The sequence below is a fragment of the Polyergus mexicanus genome, unplaced genomic scaffold (genome assembly GCF_030449975.1).
Source record: "Polyergus mexicanus isolate NDT 795.1 unplaced genomic scaffold, iyPolMexi1.0 SCAF_2, whole genome shotgun sequence".
Lineage (NCBI taxonomy): Eukaryota > Metazoa > Arthropoda > Insecta > Hymenoptera > Formicidae > Polyergus > Polyergus mexicanus.
Genome location: NW_027223322.1, coordinates 4,427,716 through 4,447,657, shown reverse-complemented (window position 1 = coordinate 4,447,657; position 19,942 = coordinate 4,427,716).

Genomic DNA, 19,942 nt, shown 5'->3' with positions numbered 1-19,942 from the left:
AAAATTAAGGGAAATTATTGTTGGGATAAGTAGTCGAATTAACTAGACTGTTATATTTTTAACTATTTTAGCTACTTTTTCTATATATATATATATATATATCAATAATTCAGTCTCTCGAAAAATGTAATTTCATTTTTACAAAAAGAATTGATTAAGTTTATATTTTAATATATAAAAAATATAATCTATAATTAATCCTATTACTTATAGTGAAATCTATTTTTTTTTTTTTTTAATTTAGTTATTTATCATATGGTTTAATTGAGATTCTTATATTATTTTTTGTCACACTCCATACGATCATATTTTAGATGCATCTTTCAATAATATGAGTATTGATTTTCCGGATAAATACGAAGTAAGGGCGAAGAAATGTTTGCATCAGGGCTCAAAAGGACAAAGAAAAAATCGAGCGAATGTGGATCTCCAAAAATGAGAAAAGGAGAAAACAGACAAACTAGGTGGTCGTTTTTGTTCGATGGCGGAGAGTCCTCCATCTTTACGGCGGCGGAGACTCGTCCGTAGCGCGGCTTATGTGTTCCGCAAAGCGACACAATAAAATAAGAACGAAACCGTCGCTCCGGGATCGGTCGTACTGGAGGGGTGTACGAGGATAGAACGGGCGACTGAGGGATAAATCCCGGAAATAAATCAGACTGCGCGAGGGGAGGGTACCGTATTTTGTCCCGCCGTCATTCTTTACAACGCCGACTCCACTCGACCGATTATCTGTATTAGATATTTTATCGGTTCGCGACTAGATTCCGATAATCCCGTCGTCTCTTCTCAATTTTCAACCCACGTGCCAGGGACGATGAAACCCACGTAATTTTCTTATCGCGTTCACGTGATTTAAAAGAAACACTGAAATCGCAATAAACCGATATTTATATTAGAGTATATCGTATATAATTTATATAAGAGGATTTTTTTAAAATTTAAATCGATATTTTATTATCGCGCGCCCCTCTCGTAAACGTCTAGTTATTCTTGCATGATTTTTTTAAGCGGTTACTTATATATCTTTTTATAATTTCTCATAGATATAGAATATACAACTTGACACAAGCTACGTTTGTTTCACTCTTGTATAGAATGTGGGATAAACCAGATAATTTAGATCTAAGAATGCCATCGGTGAAAGTTATTCATGGATGCTCTGACAGATTTTATGGCCAATAACCGGGGACATTTCTAGGCTAGGCTTCATAAATGAACATGTAATAAGAGCAATATAACAGGCTATGCAGGTGTGCATACATGCAAAATAACGAGCTCTCTGTCCGATCAGTCACCATTCTCGCCTCGTTCGCGCCATTTCAGTCGAGCGCTGTTAACGAGCTGTTTCTCGCGAACATTATCATTATACAAAGGCGACGATTGCACCCCTTTACCTATCCTCCATATCCTTTTCCGAATAAAATTTTCTCTTTTCTTTGATGCTCGCGATTGTTACGCGATGTCCATAACCGGATTCTATCGTCGACAAAATGAAACCTGATTCCGCGAGAGATAGGCATTTTAATTTTATTCGCTAACCGTTACATAAAATACGAACGTGTTTACACTATAGTTATTAAATCTCAATTATACTATAGAATTAAATTTAACTCTTAATTTTTAATTTATTCACATAAACATATATGTTTTTAATGAAGATCTAAAATAAATAAACTCATATTTTTTTATAATTTTATAACATGTGCTCTTTGAAACAAATTATCTATTTCTAATCTTGTAGGATTTTCCAAGCGTATTCTACAACTTATCGTGATATTTGTGAAATTAAGTAGGCAGTTTCTCCTTCACCAATTATAGGAGGGACGTGAGTACGGTTCGTTCCTTCGTATACTTACGAGCAAGACGAATGGCGTGGAAAACGACAACGCGGCGCCGAAACTCGCTCGTCGCCGCCGTTTGTGCAGCTCGCAATTTCTCGTGTATGGTAACAAGTGTGCGCTTCGTGCGAATCTGGTGAAAGCCATTCGGAGATTCGCAGCAACTGTTACGCACGTTATTGTTCGTGGCAAAGGAGCACGTCGTCGTCGTCGTCGTCGTCTAGGAATTTCAATTAGAGCTTCGTATTTTAGACGCGTGTTAAACTTCTCTCAAAAGGAATGCTAACTTTATGAAGATTTAGGAAAAAAATGGAGATTTATATTAATATTAATATCAACAAAATATATCATATTTTTAATAATAATAATAATAATAATAATAATGTATAAGAGGAAATAATTTTATTGCATAATTGAATGATATAATAATGTAAGATAAAGTATATATATGCTCAGGATTTCTTTCAATCGCGAAATCCATAAGAATAAATGATAATAATAATAATAATAATAATAATAATATCAATAATGATAATAATAAAGAAGGTATTAAGAAATTGCAAGAAATAGATATCTGTTATAATCTCTGATAATAGTATTAAGAACCTAAAAGTCGAAGCTTAAAATACTATATAAAGGATCGCGGGAGGGATGAACGAGCGAAAGCTCTAAACTTTACGATTCGATTTCGCCGGGGATGCCGCAGGAGTGGCACGATGGCCGCATAGGGGCCATTACTCCGCATATTTTGGGATCGGAGGCCCGTACGCGAGGATATCACGCCAATGATCCATCGGAGGATTCAGACGAATCAGGCACGATGTCAATTTGACCGGCCGTCATGCACTCCCTTTTCCTGATTGCTCAGACACGAGGACATGACGAATCCTTCGCACGTCTTTTCTCCTCCCTTGTTTTCTTTCTCTTTCCGTCGACTGGGAAGTCTTTCCTCCTTCGCATCCTTGATCCGCCGAATTCCAGTTTCACTCCCCGTTTTATTTCGCGGATCAGGAACCGGGCGTTTGTCTTGGTTTAGAACCGACTACGTTGTAGGATTGAGAGTGATAAGGATAACGCAAAAAGACAAAGTGCGTTCAGACGATTACACATTGCACTATCGGCGCACGTTTGGTATTAATGTTCGTCTGATCCTTAGTTCGTGTTGAACATTACTTGGCGTTCAAAGAGATTGCTTTCGCACTAATATTTCTCAAAATGAATTGTTAAATTTTATGGTCATTTAAGCATCATTTTTTACGAACAGTCATTAATACGATGATAATCCTTGTTTATGTTATATTACAATTCTACAAAAAATTAGCACTTAAGATATGAAAGAGGAATATATATTCAATTAGAAGTGAAGCATCGGAGATGGGAGAGAATGTCTACTTTCAAGTTTTATTTTTATATTAGAGATTTTCAAAAATTTCTCTAATTATTGACGTATGTGTTAATCAATTTTTACATTTCAATTTTTTTAAGAATAAAATAAATATTCGAAAATTTTTACTTTATTTACAACAGAAAAACATTTAAAAAAGGAACTCAAATTTTTGCAGATATTGTGAATTCTTTTAAATGATTTTATATATATATATATATATATATATTTTTTTTTTTCAGAATTTTTAAACGTACACATTTTGCGACTTAGATATCTATAGAAATGATGCTGCCAGCGCGCAGATTTATTGATCGCCGTCACGATCGAAAGCTTCCGCGACTTTTCGCAAGTCGCCTTGCTCGGGGCGGTGATCTCGTAATTCTTGTCACGACAAGGAGAGAAGCACGTTTTTCCGGCGTGGAAAAGCGAGCGAGCGACATGCGTACGGTGCGATAAAACGATAGGACGGCAGAGCGTTTCGTGGATGAAAATTTACGAACGACATTCGGAGATCGCGTGGGCGTTACCCCAAGATTCGTCTTGTTTCGGACAAGTTCCGGCCACCTCTCCACGCGTTACAAATAGAACTCTCTGTGTCTTTCGCAGACGTTCCCGCCACATTGTGCGTCATAGATCTTCCGCGGGGCGTTTTACGCGAGATAATCTGCGGCAGCTTAAAGGAGTAAGGAAGAATGAGATGAGATATATAATTTTGGCGCAATTCGCAGCGGAGTCGCGCTTAAACCTCTCATGCACTTTGCAGATTCTAAATGATTCATTGCGATGCGTATAATTTTCTCAACAGGATAGTAACAGTTATCCGTTAAGTAGCAACAGCAATATTTCATTCTTTCTTTTCTTCAGATTATTTAATTTCCAAATTAAAATAGACGAACAATCATCTTTAGAAAATTCTTATATGTAAATATTGAGTACATATAATATAAAATATATACATTACATATATATATATATATACCATATATAGAATGTTTAAAAAAATATATATATAAACGTAATTAATCTTGTATAGTTAAAGATTAGAAATTTCTTGGGTTATTTATCTCAAGAGATATAATTTGAGTTTAAATATTACTTTTGTATAGAGATGCATTAAATGAAAATGTCTCGCTGACTCTATATCGATCAATCACAACCGACGGCGCGAGAGAACGACGATAATAGAGCGATTCAAAGCGAGGAAGAAGAGAGACAGAATGAGAAAGGGTAACATACTTCGACGTGGATATTTATTTTCGGCCAATTAGCGGCATTCCACGACGCAAATATCCTCCTCGCTTGTCCGCGGGTTGCATAACCCGGCGGGGAATGAGAAGAGCGGAAATAAAGGAAGCAAAAAAAGTTTAGAAGTATGAAGAAGAGACAGAGGGCGAAAGAAGAGGGATATACGGGAGAAAGAGAGAAGAAAAAAGAGGGGGGGGGGGAGAGAATCCGAGTGAAGACACGTCGGCACGCGACATCCTTCGGCTCGACGTCTTTTGCACGTCTCCTCTCAAATAACGTACCGTGCGTGACGTTGCGGAAAAGTTTCTCGCATTTTTATCGCGGTTCTTCTGCGGCTCTCTCGTCTCTTTGACCGAGGACTGCAGCATTTGAAGGATGCGACAGCATCGAATTGATCTTGGCGACCTTTGCTGGCGCATTGCAAATCTCGATTCCTTTAAACTTTAAACGCTATATGACAGTTTGACGTATAATTTTCTTATATAAGAGATATTCTGTTACAGTTAGATAAAACGCATAATTTTCTTAGCAATAATAAAGATCGTGGTTACTTAAGAATATTACGTTGCATAGATAACTCTTTGTGTTAAAGAATATTATTTGGAATTATTCTCTCAGAATCAGTTGTTTATTTTTTAGAATATCTTGAAATACTGCTGGCGAAGAGTTTGTATTTTTTCTGAAGTATTCCATACATTTGAACATATCTCTCTATTTATTAACGTATGTGTATCACCGATTTATTTACAGATCGCGTATGCGCGATGCATACGAATCCGATTATATTTTTATATCAAAGTTAAAATTCCACTTTTAAACTTTTGTTGCGAAGTTAATTTTTATTCGAATTATTAAGCGCTATTTCAGAGAAAGAATTATTTCAGTATTCTTTTTTTTTTAATATAGTAATTTTCAAAAATGATTATGTTTTGAAAGTTTTAGGAATTATATATATATATGTTATTTTAGAAATATATTATATTTATATCTCTCTAAAGATTTAGAAATGTTCGATCAATTTAGATAATTATATAACATTTAAATGGATAGAAATTCTTTTTGTGAGAGACTTATTAAACATATTTATCACTCTCTTCTTGTCAATCGATAATTAACATCGATCGGATAAGAGTTAATAAAATTCCGCCGTTTCAGTCACATGCGATAAGAAGGAATAATTTTAATCGAGAGTGTATTGACACGCAACTATAAACGCGACTTTAATCATTCGCCGCGTCGCTCGTATATCTCATTTCGTATTCCCGATGAACTGGGGTTACTACTTCGAAATCGGACGGAAGCGCGGACGGGTACCAGACGGATTCCTGCCGCCGACTGGTTGGCTATTCGTCGTCGTAAAATATATAGCCCTTAATTTATATCCGAAGTCGCGGGGAAAAGCGACGGAACGCGGGTTCGCTTTCGTCTAACGAGATTGCTTTCCTATCCTCCTCCTCCTCCTCCTCCTCCTCTCTTCTCATCCCGTTTGGGTTTCCTCTTGGTGTGGAAAAACGCGCAGTCGACACTTTTAGCGACTTTGGATAAAAAATGATACGACAGGGTTGGGTGGGAATCGTTTTTAATATAGGCATACTCGATAATATATTAAGCCTCTAAAAAACTAAAATTGAAAAATTTACGAGCTTAATACAAGTAAAATATGAAAATGCGATGAGATTTTACGTTTAAGTATAATCGATCGAGGGGCTTTTTTCGTATGTCCGATCGAGGGTCATCGCGTGTATTGATCTGCGCGAATTTATACGAGTTTCAAGAATCGCGTATGTTTTTTGTAGAATTTTCTTTTGCAACGAGATTCGTTTTTAGAGACGGATCCGCGCTAAAATCCTCTCGCGTGAACGGTATTCCATTATCTTCGCAGACCAAACACGTCTCTGAACGCGCGATCGCTTCTTCTTCCCCGCAGAAAATGCAATTCGCGCCAAACTCTCGGCGGTGATTTGTGTCCGACGCGATTGTGTCGTGCAATAATTCACTTTAATGCAGGATGCGGCCGCAAGTGCGTCGCATCGCCTCGAAGACGAATCCTGCGACGAGTTTGGAACTTCTTCTTTTCTCAACGTCCCGATTTTTTGATCGAACGCTCGAGCTCGCATTCGTGGTCGGCTTCTCTTTCGCAACGTTTGCCTAATTTCTGCGCGCGACCGCGTTATAAATAGATCGCTGCCTGCAACACTGTCTGCCGTACTGACATTGATAGCATTTTTGAAATTCGCGAAATGCTATCTCGTCTGGCTCTCATCGTCGTCTTCTCCATCATCGTGTCTTTCTTTTCTGTTACATTTACTACTTTTCGCGCATTTTCTATGAAAGTTCGATACAGCGTCAAAAATTATTAAAACTCACAATATAAGAAATATAATAATTGGTATATAAAATATGAAATATGTTAAATATTTTAAGAATTTAGAATTTTTTTTTAATTTATCCGTTCATTTGATGGTATCGCCATTAAAAGAAATACTCTGCGCGTGCGTGCTATTATTGCAATAATTTTTTATAATTAATTTATATTATCTCAATATCATCTGTTTCTCAAAACTTACGAATGTATGAATTCAATTATCAGATATTTTGTTACAGAGTTATCTCGAGGAGATAATCGATGGAAATAATAAAATTGTTACAGAATCTCTACAGGACCATAGCTACAGGATTGAGTAACTCTATCTCTCTCTATGTGTGTTTTTCTCTTTGAGATGATAATTATGCGAGTGACGACTGAATGAAGGTTTACAATCTTCTAGACTCGGCTTTTACGAGCATCGCTTTTATTCGATCGACTAGCAGCCATTTATTCCCGTAACAGTGATCGTTGTCGTTGCTAATAAAATATTATTGTTGACGTGTGAATTTTACTCGTTTTATTACTCTGGTTCTATATTTCTCTTTTGGAAATATACAAAAAATATAAATACAGATATATTTTTAGTTTGAATTTATCTCAACAACTTTTGAACAATAATAATAATTACAATTAGTTTGATTAATCACCGCTAAGCTATTACGAGAATAAAAATATTTATTTTAATTCTTGCCGAGAATATCAATTCGCGATTTACGAAAGTCCGATAAAATATAAGCTCTCAATATACGCATTTCTCTCGAAATATATGCGTTTAAGCGTCTCTTTTTTCAACCACTGTCCAACAGCTACTGTTCCGAGTTAGCGAGGTAAGTGATCGACGCCAACATTCCTGACACTCGGTCCGTCCGTTCAGCCCGAAAGAGCCGTTAAGCGATTAGGCGGCACGGTAGCGTCCCGCGACGTCGATCAGGGCGACGCTGACTACGACGACGTCGCCTGGGTGGCCCGGTTCAACCGGATATCTCGCGAGCGAACCACCGTGGCGAACCGCGGCGACGTCTCGCTCTTCGTGTTCTCCGCCAATTATCATCGCGATTTATTCAAGGAACCTTCGTCAGTTCTCTGGCCGTTCCTTCGCCTGTCCATCTCGCGGCACCGCAATTATTCGCGGTTTCCCAGCCGCTTTCGCTGTGGCCGGTCTTTTCTTGCCTGCGGTCCTTTCCTCTTTAAAAAATTCGGTCGATGAACCCGCGACTGATCCCCGCGTCTTCTCGCACTGCCGAATCGTCGGATAATTATCCTACGGGAGAGATGGGATGTGAAGGGGTGGCGAGGTGGAACGTTCCTCTCTGTCAGCCATCCGCGGAATACTGATTAGGAGTAATTACCGTGACGGTAGAGAGAGAGAGCACCGACGAATTTAACATTCAATAACGAAGCACTCGTGCGCGTCACCTCGACCTAGTGTGATATATTCCTGAAATACAAAACACGAGAGTGAAAAGAGAAAGAGAGAGACAAAAAGAGATACGTCGTTGATGGGATCTCTTTAGAATATATCATTCTATCTAAATATATATACATTCTTCAACGAAATTAAAGCATCACTTCGGTCGAAAAGAATGACAGAATTAAAATGTATCTTCCTGACAAATGAAAGCGATATTTCTGCAAACATTTTAAATGCAAACTTCAGTTTTTAAATTTTATCAATCTCTTTTTTCGGTGATAATTTTTCTCTAGCATTTTATCTCTGGCACTATTTTTTAATTAACCGTGAAAATTGACAAAAAAACTTGAACTTTGAAATTGTTTAGGCAAAAGAATTTTTTCCAACTTTATTTCAGAGGATTTAAAAGCTTGAAGCATCTCCTTTAAAATGCATTTTTAGAAAGTAAGTTAATTTTTTTTTTTTTTTTTTTACAGAGCTATCGCGAGTTGAAATGCTTTTAGCATCACCAACTAAGATTTTTCATTGATTGATTTTGAATCGAGCCATCTAGAAAAGAATTGTGATCAAGAAAAAAGCTTAAGAATCTTTTTGAAAAATGAGATTTTCAGCTTTAAAATGCTTCTACAAATATCACTCTGATCATTTTTCGCAGTTACATACATATATTTGAATTTTATCATTTTTTTTTTATCGATTTGAAGTGATATCTTAATAATGATGTCTCAAAATTGTTGAGGAGATATAATTTATTGATGTTATATGTAAAAATATTGGATATCTCATATCAAAATTATTCCTTACATCGACCGTTATTTTGTATTATCAAAATAAAATTACATAAATTTTACGTTTCGAATATAAATGTATTATATACAAATAGTACTTAAAATTGACTCTGTAATCCTTGGTTACACGTTGAAGATCGTCCATGTTTGCAAGCACATAGACTCGTTTACGACCAGTTGACGCATTTAAATCGCATTAAAGGGGTTAAATGGATCGTCTCACTCGAGCTCTCTTTCTAGCGTCAATTGACTCGCGAGGTTCTCTCGGCGACGGAATGGCGAAGTTTACGATCACTGGTCCTCGATGTCGTCATCGTCATCGTGGTCTGCAAAGCGCGATGGCGTCAGCTCGTTAGCGCCATTATTACGATCACGCACAAGTCGGTCGGTCGCTAGCGTCAAAACAGTGGTTTCGGATTACGAGGAGACACTGCCAAGAGGCGATTCGGTGCCATTAAATCACGGAGGCTTTTGTCACTTTGTGCTTGCGGAGGCGATTTGCTCGCGAACGACTCGCTCCACCAATCTCAATGGACCGCGTCGATTAGCTCGTGAAGCACGCTAATCCCTTTGTTAACGGCAAACGCGTGAACGGATCGCGAAACTATTTATAGCGTATGATCACCTTGATCTGAGTATTTTCGATCTTTCGGTTTTTTTACCTTCGTCATTTTTTTAAAGTTATTTTAGAATTTTTTCTTATTGTTAGAGAGAAAAGAACCGTAATGTGTTAACTCTTTATAGTATCGTAAAATAAGCTTTTATTCTTATCGTTAAAATTAATTAATAATAATAGTTTCAGCATCTTTAAAATTTTAACGTAAAAGAAATTAAAAATTTTTTTAAGATATCTCATCTTTTTCAGGAGTGTTTTAATATTATTAAGCTCGATAAAGGGTTAATGCTAACTTTATAAACAAGTTTGAAAGTTGCGCTCCGCGTTGCGAAAGCGTTGGATCAAACTCTCACCAATGTCCTGAACTCACTTGGGAACTCGGTAACTGTATTCAGATAAGGGTGCAGCGTAGATTTGCTGCTCCGTTAAGTCGGACGGAAAGTGTCACAGTGCGCCGTCCCTTCTGCTTCTATTTCAAGAAGACGTTTCCGAATGTCATCGTGTATACGTGGCGCACGCCCTTTAAAAGCTCCCTGAGGCGAGACACTAAAAGGGATTTATGGAAATTTGATCTGTAAAATCGAATTTCCATAAATCTAATCTTACAATATCCATTCTAATCTCCGAAGATAGGGCTTAGTTTAAGAATTGCTTGATTTCGTTTCCGTTGTATTTGCTCGATTAGCAGCATTTTACATTCCTCGCGAGCAAATATATGGCTGTAAATGGAATTAATGTGACTTTTTTCTTTAAATTTTTTCTATGAAATAAATTTTAATGACTCGAAAATACACATATGTCGTGTAAAAACATCATAATGCATCTTCTTCCAATCTTTTATGTTATAAAAAATAAAAAAAAGTATTAAAAGCAAAAAAGGATGCAAACGTTGGCTAGAATTTAAGCTTGCCTCTCACGTTAAGGATTATTATATAGAATTTTTCTTCTACAAAGAGAGCTTTACATTAATTTTTTTATTTTTTTTAAGTCTATCTTTTGTAACGTCGAACGAAGTTAAAGAATTACGAGAAATGGATCGGAGCGAGTCGTAGGCGATAAAGAAAAGAGGACAAGCGGTAAAGTAATAGACGCAATGGGGAGAACGTGAAATTTGTTACTGACAACTTTTTGTTTGACAAATCTCGGGGAGTTTGACTGAGGGTTTATTCTCTTGAAACCATTGTTACGCTCTGTAACGCGGAATGATCGATATTTCCCAACGGATCTACTTTAATGATTTTTTCCTTGCATTTCTCTCGTTTTATCCATTTTTATCCATTCTTTTAATTTCTTCTAAGACAATAAGAAAAAAACCATGCCTTGTAATATTGCAGAACTTAATTAAAACATGTGCACGGTATGAGATCTTTGGAACCAATTCGCTTACATAAAGCTTAAAAATACATTTAGGTTACATTTTAATTTTTATTACATATTTATAATTATTTTATTATATTATATCTAAATGTGTTATATATGTATAAACATTTTTATTTTTATTATTTAAAAGATAATATAATAATTATTTTGAAATTATAATAAGAGCGTTTTTATTTATTGTTTAATTTTTGATAATAGCAGCAATAGGCTTAGGGTAAAAACAATGAAGTTGATAAACTGACAGATGAGAGCCAAGGCACAGATATCGGTGCGCGAATATTTAGACAACATTTTAGTGAGCCTTCTCTCTTTTTGATTATTAATTTTAATTTGAAATGTGAGTGCAACTGTAAATGTTGTGTATGTCAATTTTTAAAATTCCCATCTAATCTTTATATATTTATATCTATGCTAAAGATGGACCAAAAAACTATCGTCCAAAACGTATATTTTTAATGCACATTAGTTAATAAAATTTAACAATAATAAGTTTGTGTATCGATACCCGCGTTTCGGTTCTTATCTGCCAGTTTATCACTTGATTGACATTATTTTTGGCTTTTACATTGCGAAAGTATTTTTATTCTTATTTTTTTCCGGCATAAATTTCTTTTATATAGAAATTAATTATTGTCATTAAATATCGTAATTTATCTTAAATATTGTAAGATTGGATTTATAGAGATTTGATTTTACATTAAATAGACATTAAATCATCAACTTTATTATCAACTTTAATAATTTTTTTATTAATAGTGATATTCATAGAACATTTGGAGGACAATATAGTGATTATTCACGAGTCAATAGCAATACAAATAGCAAGTTTCTTTCAAAGATCTTTTAAAGTCTCTTTACTAACAATAAGATCATTTTCGACTGTCTCGAACGGAAAATATATGATTCTTTATCGGAATATGGATGCGAATCCGATGATCAAAAGAAAATAAGAGAAGCACATAAATGCATGGGGGAAGTATGGTTCGAAAGAACGATTTAAAGTCGAATATTAGATTTAGAAATTCTCCGATTTTCTGCGCTTTATCAAAGAAGCAATTTTTTCGAAATTTCGAAGCGTGAAATCGTCTCGGATGAAGTTAACAGGCAGGAAAAGTAGCCCGCTTGATCTACCGCTAAAATGAATTTCGTGGACCAGTTATTTTTAATTGCCATTTCGTAAATTTTAACTTTTATTTCCGTTCTTTCTCTTGAATTTTTAATATTTTTTTATTAAGTTACGACGGTATATAAATGTCTATATACCGGCAGGAAAAGTAGCCCGCTTGATCTACCGCTAAGATGAATTTCGTGGACCAGTTATTTTTAATTGCCATTTCGTAAATTTTAACTTTTATTTCCGTTCTTTCTCTTGTAATTTTTAATATTTTTTTATTAAGTTACGACGGTATATAAATGTATATAATTCCAACTTAAAAAGATTCTACTTATAAAGATCATACATATTATAAAAGATTTTTTCTGTGTACATATATATAGATGTTCTTTATAAATAAATTATAGAAATATATATAATATATATTAATATAAACATGTATGTATATATTAGGTACGCTTAAATGAAACATAGACTGAAATTTTTATAAAACAACGAAGTCTAATATATTTCTTAGCACAATTAATCTAATTGGAATCTCAGTAATTAACGATCAATTATTTAATTTAAAATTAAACAATTTAATCGACACGTTTTTTTTTTTTAATTATCTAATAGAATTAATTCAGTATTTTTAACGAAAGCATGGACTATATGCACTCAACGAATCGATTTTCTGATCGGAGTAAAAAAGCAGCGTTTTATTTTTATTTATATAGTTGGAGTTGGACCACTCATTGCTATCCTGAGACAGGTCGACCATTATACGGATCCCGTAACGCGGTCGAGTAAAAACGGACGAAATGAACAGACGCATGTGCTATCCTGACGGAAACTGACCGGGTCCTGTGGGAAATGGGGACGAATCCCGCGCGCGTACTACAGAGAGCTCCGAGCGCGAGGAAATTTAATATCTGAATCGACATTCACATCCTATCCCATTTTATAGCTGACAGTCCGCGTTGATTCGACCGACCAGTTATATATTATCAGTTCGCTCCTCAGGTATCAATATATATGCTTTCTCGTTTCACCGTATCAAAATTAGCATAATGTAGAAGGACAAAAATATTTCATACGATTGCACATGAATAGATACAATATTTGATTCGATGAATAATTATTTGTCAAAGTTAATTAATGTTAAATTTTTTGTTGAGTTCGAAATTGGAATAGGGAAAAATATACGGTTTTGTTCTTTTATTTTTCAAGATTTTCCTAAGCTTCAATTTCGCGTAAATCTATTCGAATTAAATAATTCTGTAAAGCGAAAAAAATATATGCAGAATACTTTTTCATACGACTGAAATTTTCTAATCCTTGTATAGGCTCGAGTACACATTTCATACAATAGTCTTATAAGAATATAGTATCCCTTCCCGGAAACCGTTGAGATGAGATGGAACTCTGACGTGGTCAACTTGGATCTGTCAATGATGTAGAGGTTCCGAGTTGAACGTCTGTTGATACAACCACTGTCCAACGAGGAAAGAAAATAAGAAGGAAGTAAGAAGAGGGAAAATGTCTCGGCTTGTAATAAATAACTTTTGACCCTAATTATATAACTCTAAAAATATAGAAATGTATGTATATGTCTTTCTATATTTCTGCTATTATTACTTTTCCCTAAAAGATGTGAATTTTTTTTATGTATAATATTTGACATAATTTATATTTGTGAAAGTCAATCCCTCTCTCTCTCTCTCTCTCTCTCTTTCTTTTCAGACAATTTCCTTGTATAAAATTCACTAATGAGAAACGTTTAATTTTACATTCAATTTGAAGCATGGTAGGCAGAAAGTCCTCCATCTTACCGTCTCCCGCGGCAATTTCGCCGAGAGAATATTTATCGTGTCTCGATCGGGAAGAGCACTTTGTGCCCCATTCACGTCGATCGTTAATTGAGAAGAGTAGCATCTAGCTTTCCGGCGTCATTTATCGTTTCTTCCAGCAGCCGGAGGCGGCAGGTGTCCCTGTCGATCCGAAATAACCTTTTGGGACCCCTCGGAACGGATTCTCTCCGTGTTAGTCCCCGACAACACTTTAGGGGCGCTTTTCCAAGAGTCGCCTTCACTTCCCGGCTCGTTCGTTGCGGATTAAAAGCAATCGGAAGAGCGATTCGTCGTGAACTTTGTCGGTTGAGTTATAACTTGAGAACCTTTTGACCTTTCTCGACAAAACGATTCTGGCTGCGAAAATCGCGTAATCCTCTTTGCTCGTATAACTGTGGTTTTATCTCCTCGGGTTTTTTTTTTTTTTTTTTTTTTTTTTTTTTTTTTTTTTTTTTTTTTGCAACGAAACCAAACGCGTATATCGATTTGCCGTGTGTTCCACAAAGCTAGCGAGCTACACTACAATTCATTGCGTTAAAATTCGGTTAACGAAACAATCCCGGTTAGCATTGCTGTATGTAACACGAATAAAGGTGAATCGCGGCATGAAACGCAATTACAACTCGCGGATTATGATTTTTTCTAGTGCGAATAACAATGTTGGCGCGGAATTAATGTTTGCACGAAGTTCTGATATGACACACACGCAAATAGCTAAAATGATTATACGTAAAATCCTCTTGTGAGAAAAATAATTATTATAATGAAATCAGTTTAAAATTTAGCATTACAGTAAATATTTATATCAGCTCTACATATGAGATATTTATCATATATTCCGTCATCTTTTAATACTAAGGTTAAAAATCAATATAAATTAATATAAATTTAAGATAATGTTTAAAAAATAAAATGTTAAACCCATGAACAATATTGTTTGCACCGAACATCTATCAAATACATCTATATACCTGGCAAACATGGCATATCATTATAAAGCACCTTAGTTCGGGAGCAGTTGATCGTCTTGCGCGATGGTAGCGACTTGTCTCAATTTGCAGGAACGCGACGCTCGCATTCCGACAAGCCGACGGCGGGCGCTAATTTATATTAATTTTAGACTCGTATATATTTGAATTAACGTGCGCGCTGGCCGGTTCGCATCCGTTTTCGCGCTGCTTCTTTGGCATTCCTGCGTGAAGCGAATGATTCGTGCTTTCGACGTTGAAATTCACGAGATGTATATTAGGCGAAGTCATGAATAAGTTGATGAAGACTTTCATATCAAAGAGAAATGCAATTTTATCGAAATTTTTGTTCAGTGAAAGCAAGTAACTGAAGAAAGTATATGTATATGTATTCATACACACACACACATTATATTATTCATATATTACTTTTTTATATTGTATTATTTTGCGCAGGATCCTTTTACGTAAGGGATCGAAGTGTAAGATAAAAATAATTATGTCAAGCGAGTTATCGATTGACATTGACAGTTTATTTTTCGCGATGCGCGCGATTGCGGCCAAGTTGCATTTTTCAGGCGATCGATTCTAACTAAATTATGCAGCGGAAAAAATTGTGCTCTTGCATCATTTTCAAAGGATTTCATTAAATATTCCGCGAAACAGAAAGCAAGCGAGGGAGAATTGCAAGGGAACGGCAATTAATCCCCATTAGTCGCGTAGTAATTAAGTCGAGGGGCGAATCGTACGGAACAAGTTAACATTACTGTAAAACCAAGGTAGAATTTTTATACTGTTCGTTAATTTGAAATTGTTCACATAATATATGACCCCATTATATGAATTAATTTAAAAAATATATATTAAGGAAAAAAGCAAATATAGAAATAAAATCTTAGAATTCATTTTTAAACTTTTTATCGATCTTTCAGTTATATTCTATTTATTTTTACGTATCGAAGAGAATTGAGCGAGGATCATGTATTTGCTATCAAGTCTGTGGCGTATCAGATATTATACAAAAAAAGAAATTTTACGCATTATAAAGATTATAATTGCAACCTCATTCTCTCTCTCTCTCTCTCTCTCACTTTTACGGGCTTTATGAGATCATTAACGACTTATATGTCTTTTCGTGGAATAAGACAATAAAATCATTCCGCGATATTAATCTTTTGATCTTCGCTTAGTACGCTTTTATCGGAGACTCGTATAGTATCGCACTCGACTTGCATAACGTTGCAACGAGCTAAAATGATATCGAGCGAGAGTTTGTGACGTTTGCAGTAGCAGCGTGAATCGATGATCCGGTGCATCACGTACACGCATCCGATGCACCGATTTGCGGTGTGTGCAATATTAACGCGTCCACGGATGCATACAAATTCCTGCCGACACGCTCTCTGAGGAACGTCTCTGTTCTATCTGTTTGCAGATCCCTGTTTCCGCAGTACTAGCCGCATTAGTGTAACCAGCAGCATTCGCCGCACATCCACAATGGCCGCCTGTTTATGGTGAGTGCGTTCGTTATCATAATGGTGTTAATTTGCACGACCGACTTGACGGACGATCAATTTTCGCATATTCTCGAGGAACATTTAACCCCAAAACGAGCTATCAAAATCAAAAATGCATTCGTCGCAACGAGTATAAATGGTTGCCAATATTTCATGCTTGCCATGTTTACGAGTAACTTTTTTTAGCTCAGTTTGTAGTTTGATTCCAAAAGAAAAAATATAATAAAACTGGTATAAAAAATTGATATATGGCCACCCTATATATATAAAAATATGCGTCCAAAAGAGATATACATTTTTTGTATATCTCTTATACATATATATTCCATACGTTTCATAAATCATACATAATAATATACGTATAATATACGATACATACTCTGAGTTCCAAATATAAAAAAAAATTATTGTAGAGATTAGACATCACATTTTTTAATAATTTTCGAAGTATTTAGAATTTTATTTTATCTCCTATAGTCATATTAAACGCAAGCATTGATATCGACGACATAATTAATATTAATATCTCAAACAGATCTTTTGAATTCGAAATACAAATTTAACACGAACGGAGAGATAACAGCTTTGTGCACACCGTGTACATTTTAAACGCAATAGATGAGAAATAGTGTCGCGATGCTATCCGGTATTCCGCGCTAAATCATTTCCGGCGACAAGAAACGTCGTGAAGCTGAACTCTCTTAAATCCATCTTATCCGATGAATTATGGTTGCCCGACAATGGTTGCCACGTAGATCTCTCTGGAACGCACCTAACTTAACGACTGTGAGCTTAAAGCCTAAAGACAAAAGATTAAGTGTATATCGCCAGATATACAGGATGTCTTTGCTCTCATATCAGATCAAGAACAGATCAATTCAAGAACAAACTCTTTGCCGAGTACGAGGTTTTTTTTTTTTTTTTTTTTTTTTTTTTTTTTTTTTTTTTTTTCTCTCGATATAACGTATATTAAAAAGCCAATAGTTTTTTAATTATAAAATGTTTTAAATTGATATTTTGAAAATAAATCTATAAACGCGGTGGATCCTAATTATTTATAATTTTAAATGGATTTTATTTTTTGATAAAGTTTGCAAAAGTTAGTTGTACGAAGTTAAAATTAATTTAAAAAATAGAAAAGTCGTGGAAAATGTTACGAATATTCTTAATGTTTTTATCGTGCGCAAAAAAGTATTTACATCGAAATTATTATAAAGCTTACCATGAATTATTATGTATTTGATATTTTTATGCATTTTACGAAGTTTTATTTTAATTTTAACTGAAAAGCGTGTAAAAATTCCATAGTCTTTGTTATTCGCGAGTTTATAACTATTTGCATAAAATGCTACAAGTGATTTTTGAAACTAGAAATAACATCGCTCTTTTTATTGGTTTTTTTTTCTTTTCTTTTTTTTTCTGTTACGTTTTCACTCGCTGTCTCCGTTCGATATTTTGAATTTTATTGTTGCTACTGAGAGAGATATGCAAAACGCGACAAGTTTATCTATGAGAGAAAAATCGTGAACGACAAATTAATTGTATTATAAAAAAAAATTTAAATGAATAATTTGTTATATTTTTCACATGTAGAAATTGACTAAAATACGTTCAGATTTACGAAATATTGTGTTTTAAGTTCGGTTGTGCTTCAATCTTGACCCTAAGAGAATTTTCAGAGAGTGAACTTCTTCAAAATTCATACTACAGTTTAGGAAAGTCCAACATCGATAAAATTTAAGATGTTAAAAGTTTTTCAATTCGCCACTTTTTCCTTTTACTCAAATAGCATTGATATCTCAATCGAATATTTCTGTAACTTTTAAACTTTCGAATGTTTTCGTCACTTTCGAAATCTCGTTCTTGAATGTCCTAGAAAATCTATTAACTTTCGAATTTCGATCTCTATTTTTGGATCTTTTATTTAAATGTTTCTACAGTTTCTAAATCACGATCGAATATTGCGGTAGCTGTCAAATTTTCGTTAAAGCGGCGTCCGTTTATCTGTTTGACTGGTTTACGTAATTAGTAGCAGGTGGCGAACGACGGAAGGTGGTTGGCTCATGCAGACGACCGCGAAGAGCACGATTGCGCTGAATGTCGTCGTCGTCGGTATCGGCGTCTGCGACGGTCGCTATAAATAATCGGGGAAATCCCGGGGTGCCAGAAGATATCGGCGAGAATACGCCCGTAAAAGTATTATATATTTGCTGCCGTGACTCGTGTTTTGATCATCGTCACATTGAACGAGCTACGCTATGATAACGTTATATCGAATAAATTAAATTTAATAGATTGCTATTTCAATATGGAGAATTTTAGAGAAATTATATATGTATATACATAATTAAACATATGAAAAGGATACTAACATTTTAATGCAAAAAAATTAAGATATTTGCAAATTTAGAAATCCATAGTAAGCGAGACCGTTGGAGGAATTCGTTTGTCACAACTGGACGATTAATAGATATTGCAGCACCGAAAGCTATTGTTCTTTTTTTTTTTCTTTTTTTTTTTTAGCAAAGGTACACTTGATTGATTTCCCTTGTACGATATCGCAGCAAGCCACGCGTATACACATTTTTGTCAACTCCCTCTATACCGATCGATATCTCAGAGTCCGGTGTCGAGCCCGTATTATTTAAACGTTGAATCGAGATGCAATTGTATTATCTGCGTTAATAGCACACAAAGCTCGATCGCTTATTCGTTCGCAGAAACGTTCAATCGATCGAAGAGTTACACGATCATAGTCTGGCTGGCTTTCCCACGCTTGTATTCTTCGATGACGATGTATAAAGGGATGACAAGGCGACCCAGATTGTCCGGAGTGACGCAGGAGAGAGATAGCCCACCCTTATGTCACTCTTCTTTCTCTATCGCATGTTTCAGCGGCAGGCGCTATTATCTTTAACGATTTATAGTCACTACGCCTGTTGATGGATTTGTCGAGAGATCGCATGCGTTTCTTTTCATCTCCCTTTCGCTGTAGTTTTCGTTTTGAAACAATAGTTTCTACGATCTGGTGAAATTGACTTTGCTTGTCTTGCTCTCCTTTAGCTACGAATGTTCTCCTTGATACTTTATCCTTATTCAGTGTCCTAGTCTAGTTCTTGTTTGGTCTTCGTATTCGATAGTCCTAGTCTATTTTCGGATCTAACGTTCTAGTTATTAAATCTTTATTTATTTATAAATGTTTTATTTTATCTATTAATTATTTTAATTATTGTTAAATATTATATTTATTCTAATGCATTAATTTATCTTATATTCTAAATATTTTAATTATTGTAAAAATGCCAATTATTGTTAAAATTTTTTTTCTTCCTTGCGTGTTTATTCATCCATATACATTTGCTCACTCTTATTTGTTATAATATTAATTAATTTATAAATTTATTTGTTATTTATTAATATATAAATTAATAATATGAAAGTAACAATAATATAGCATTATAGTACAAACGAATTG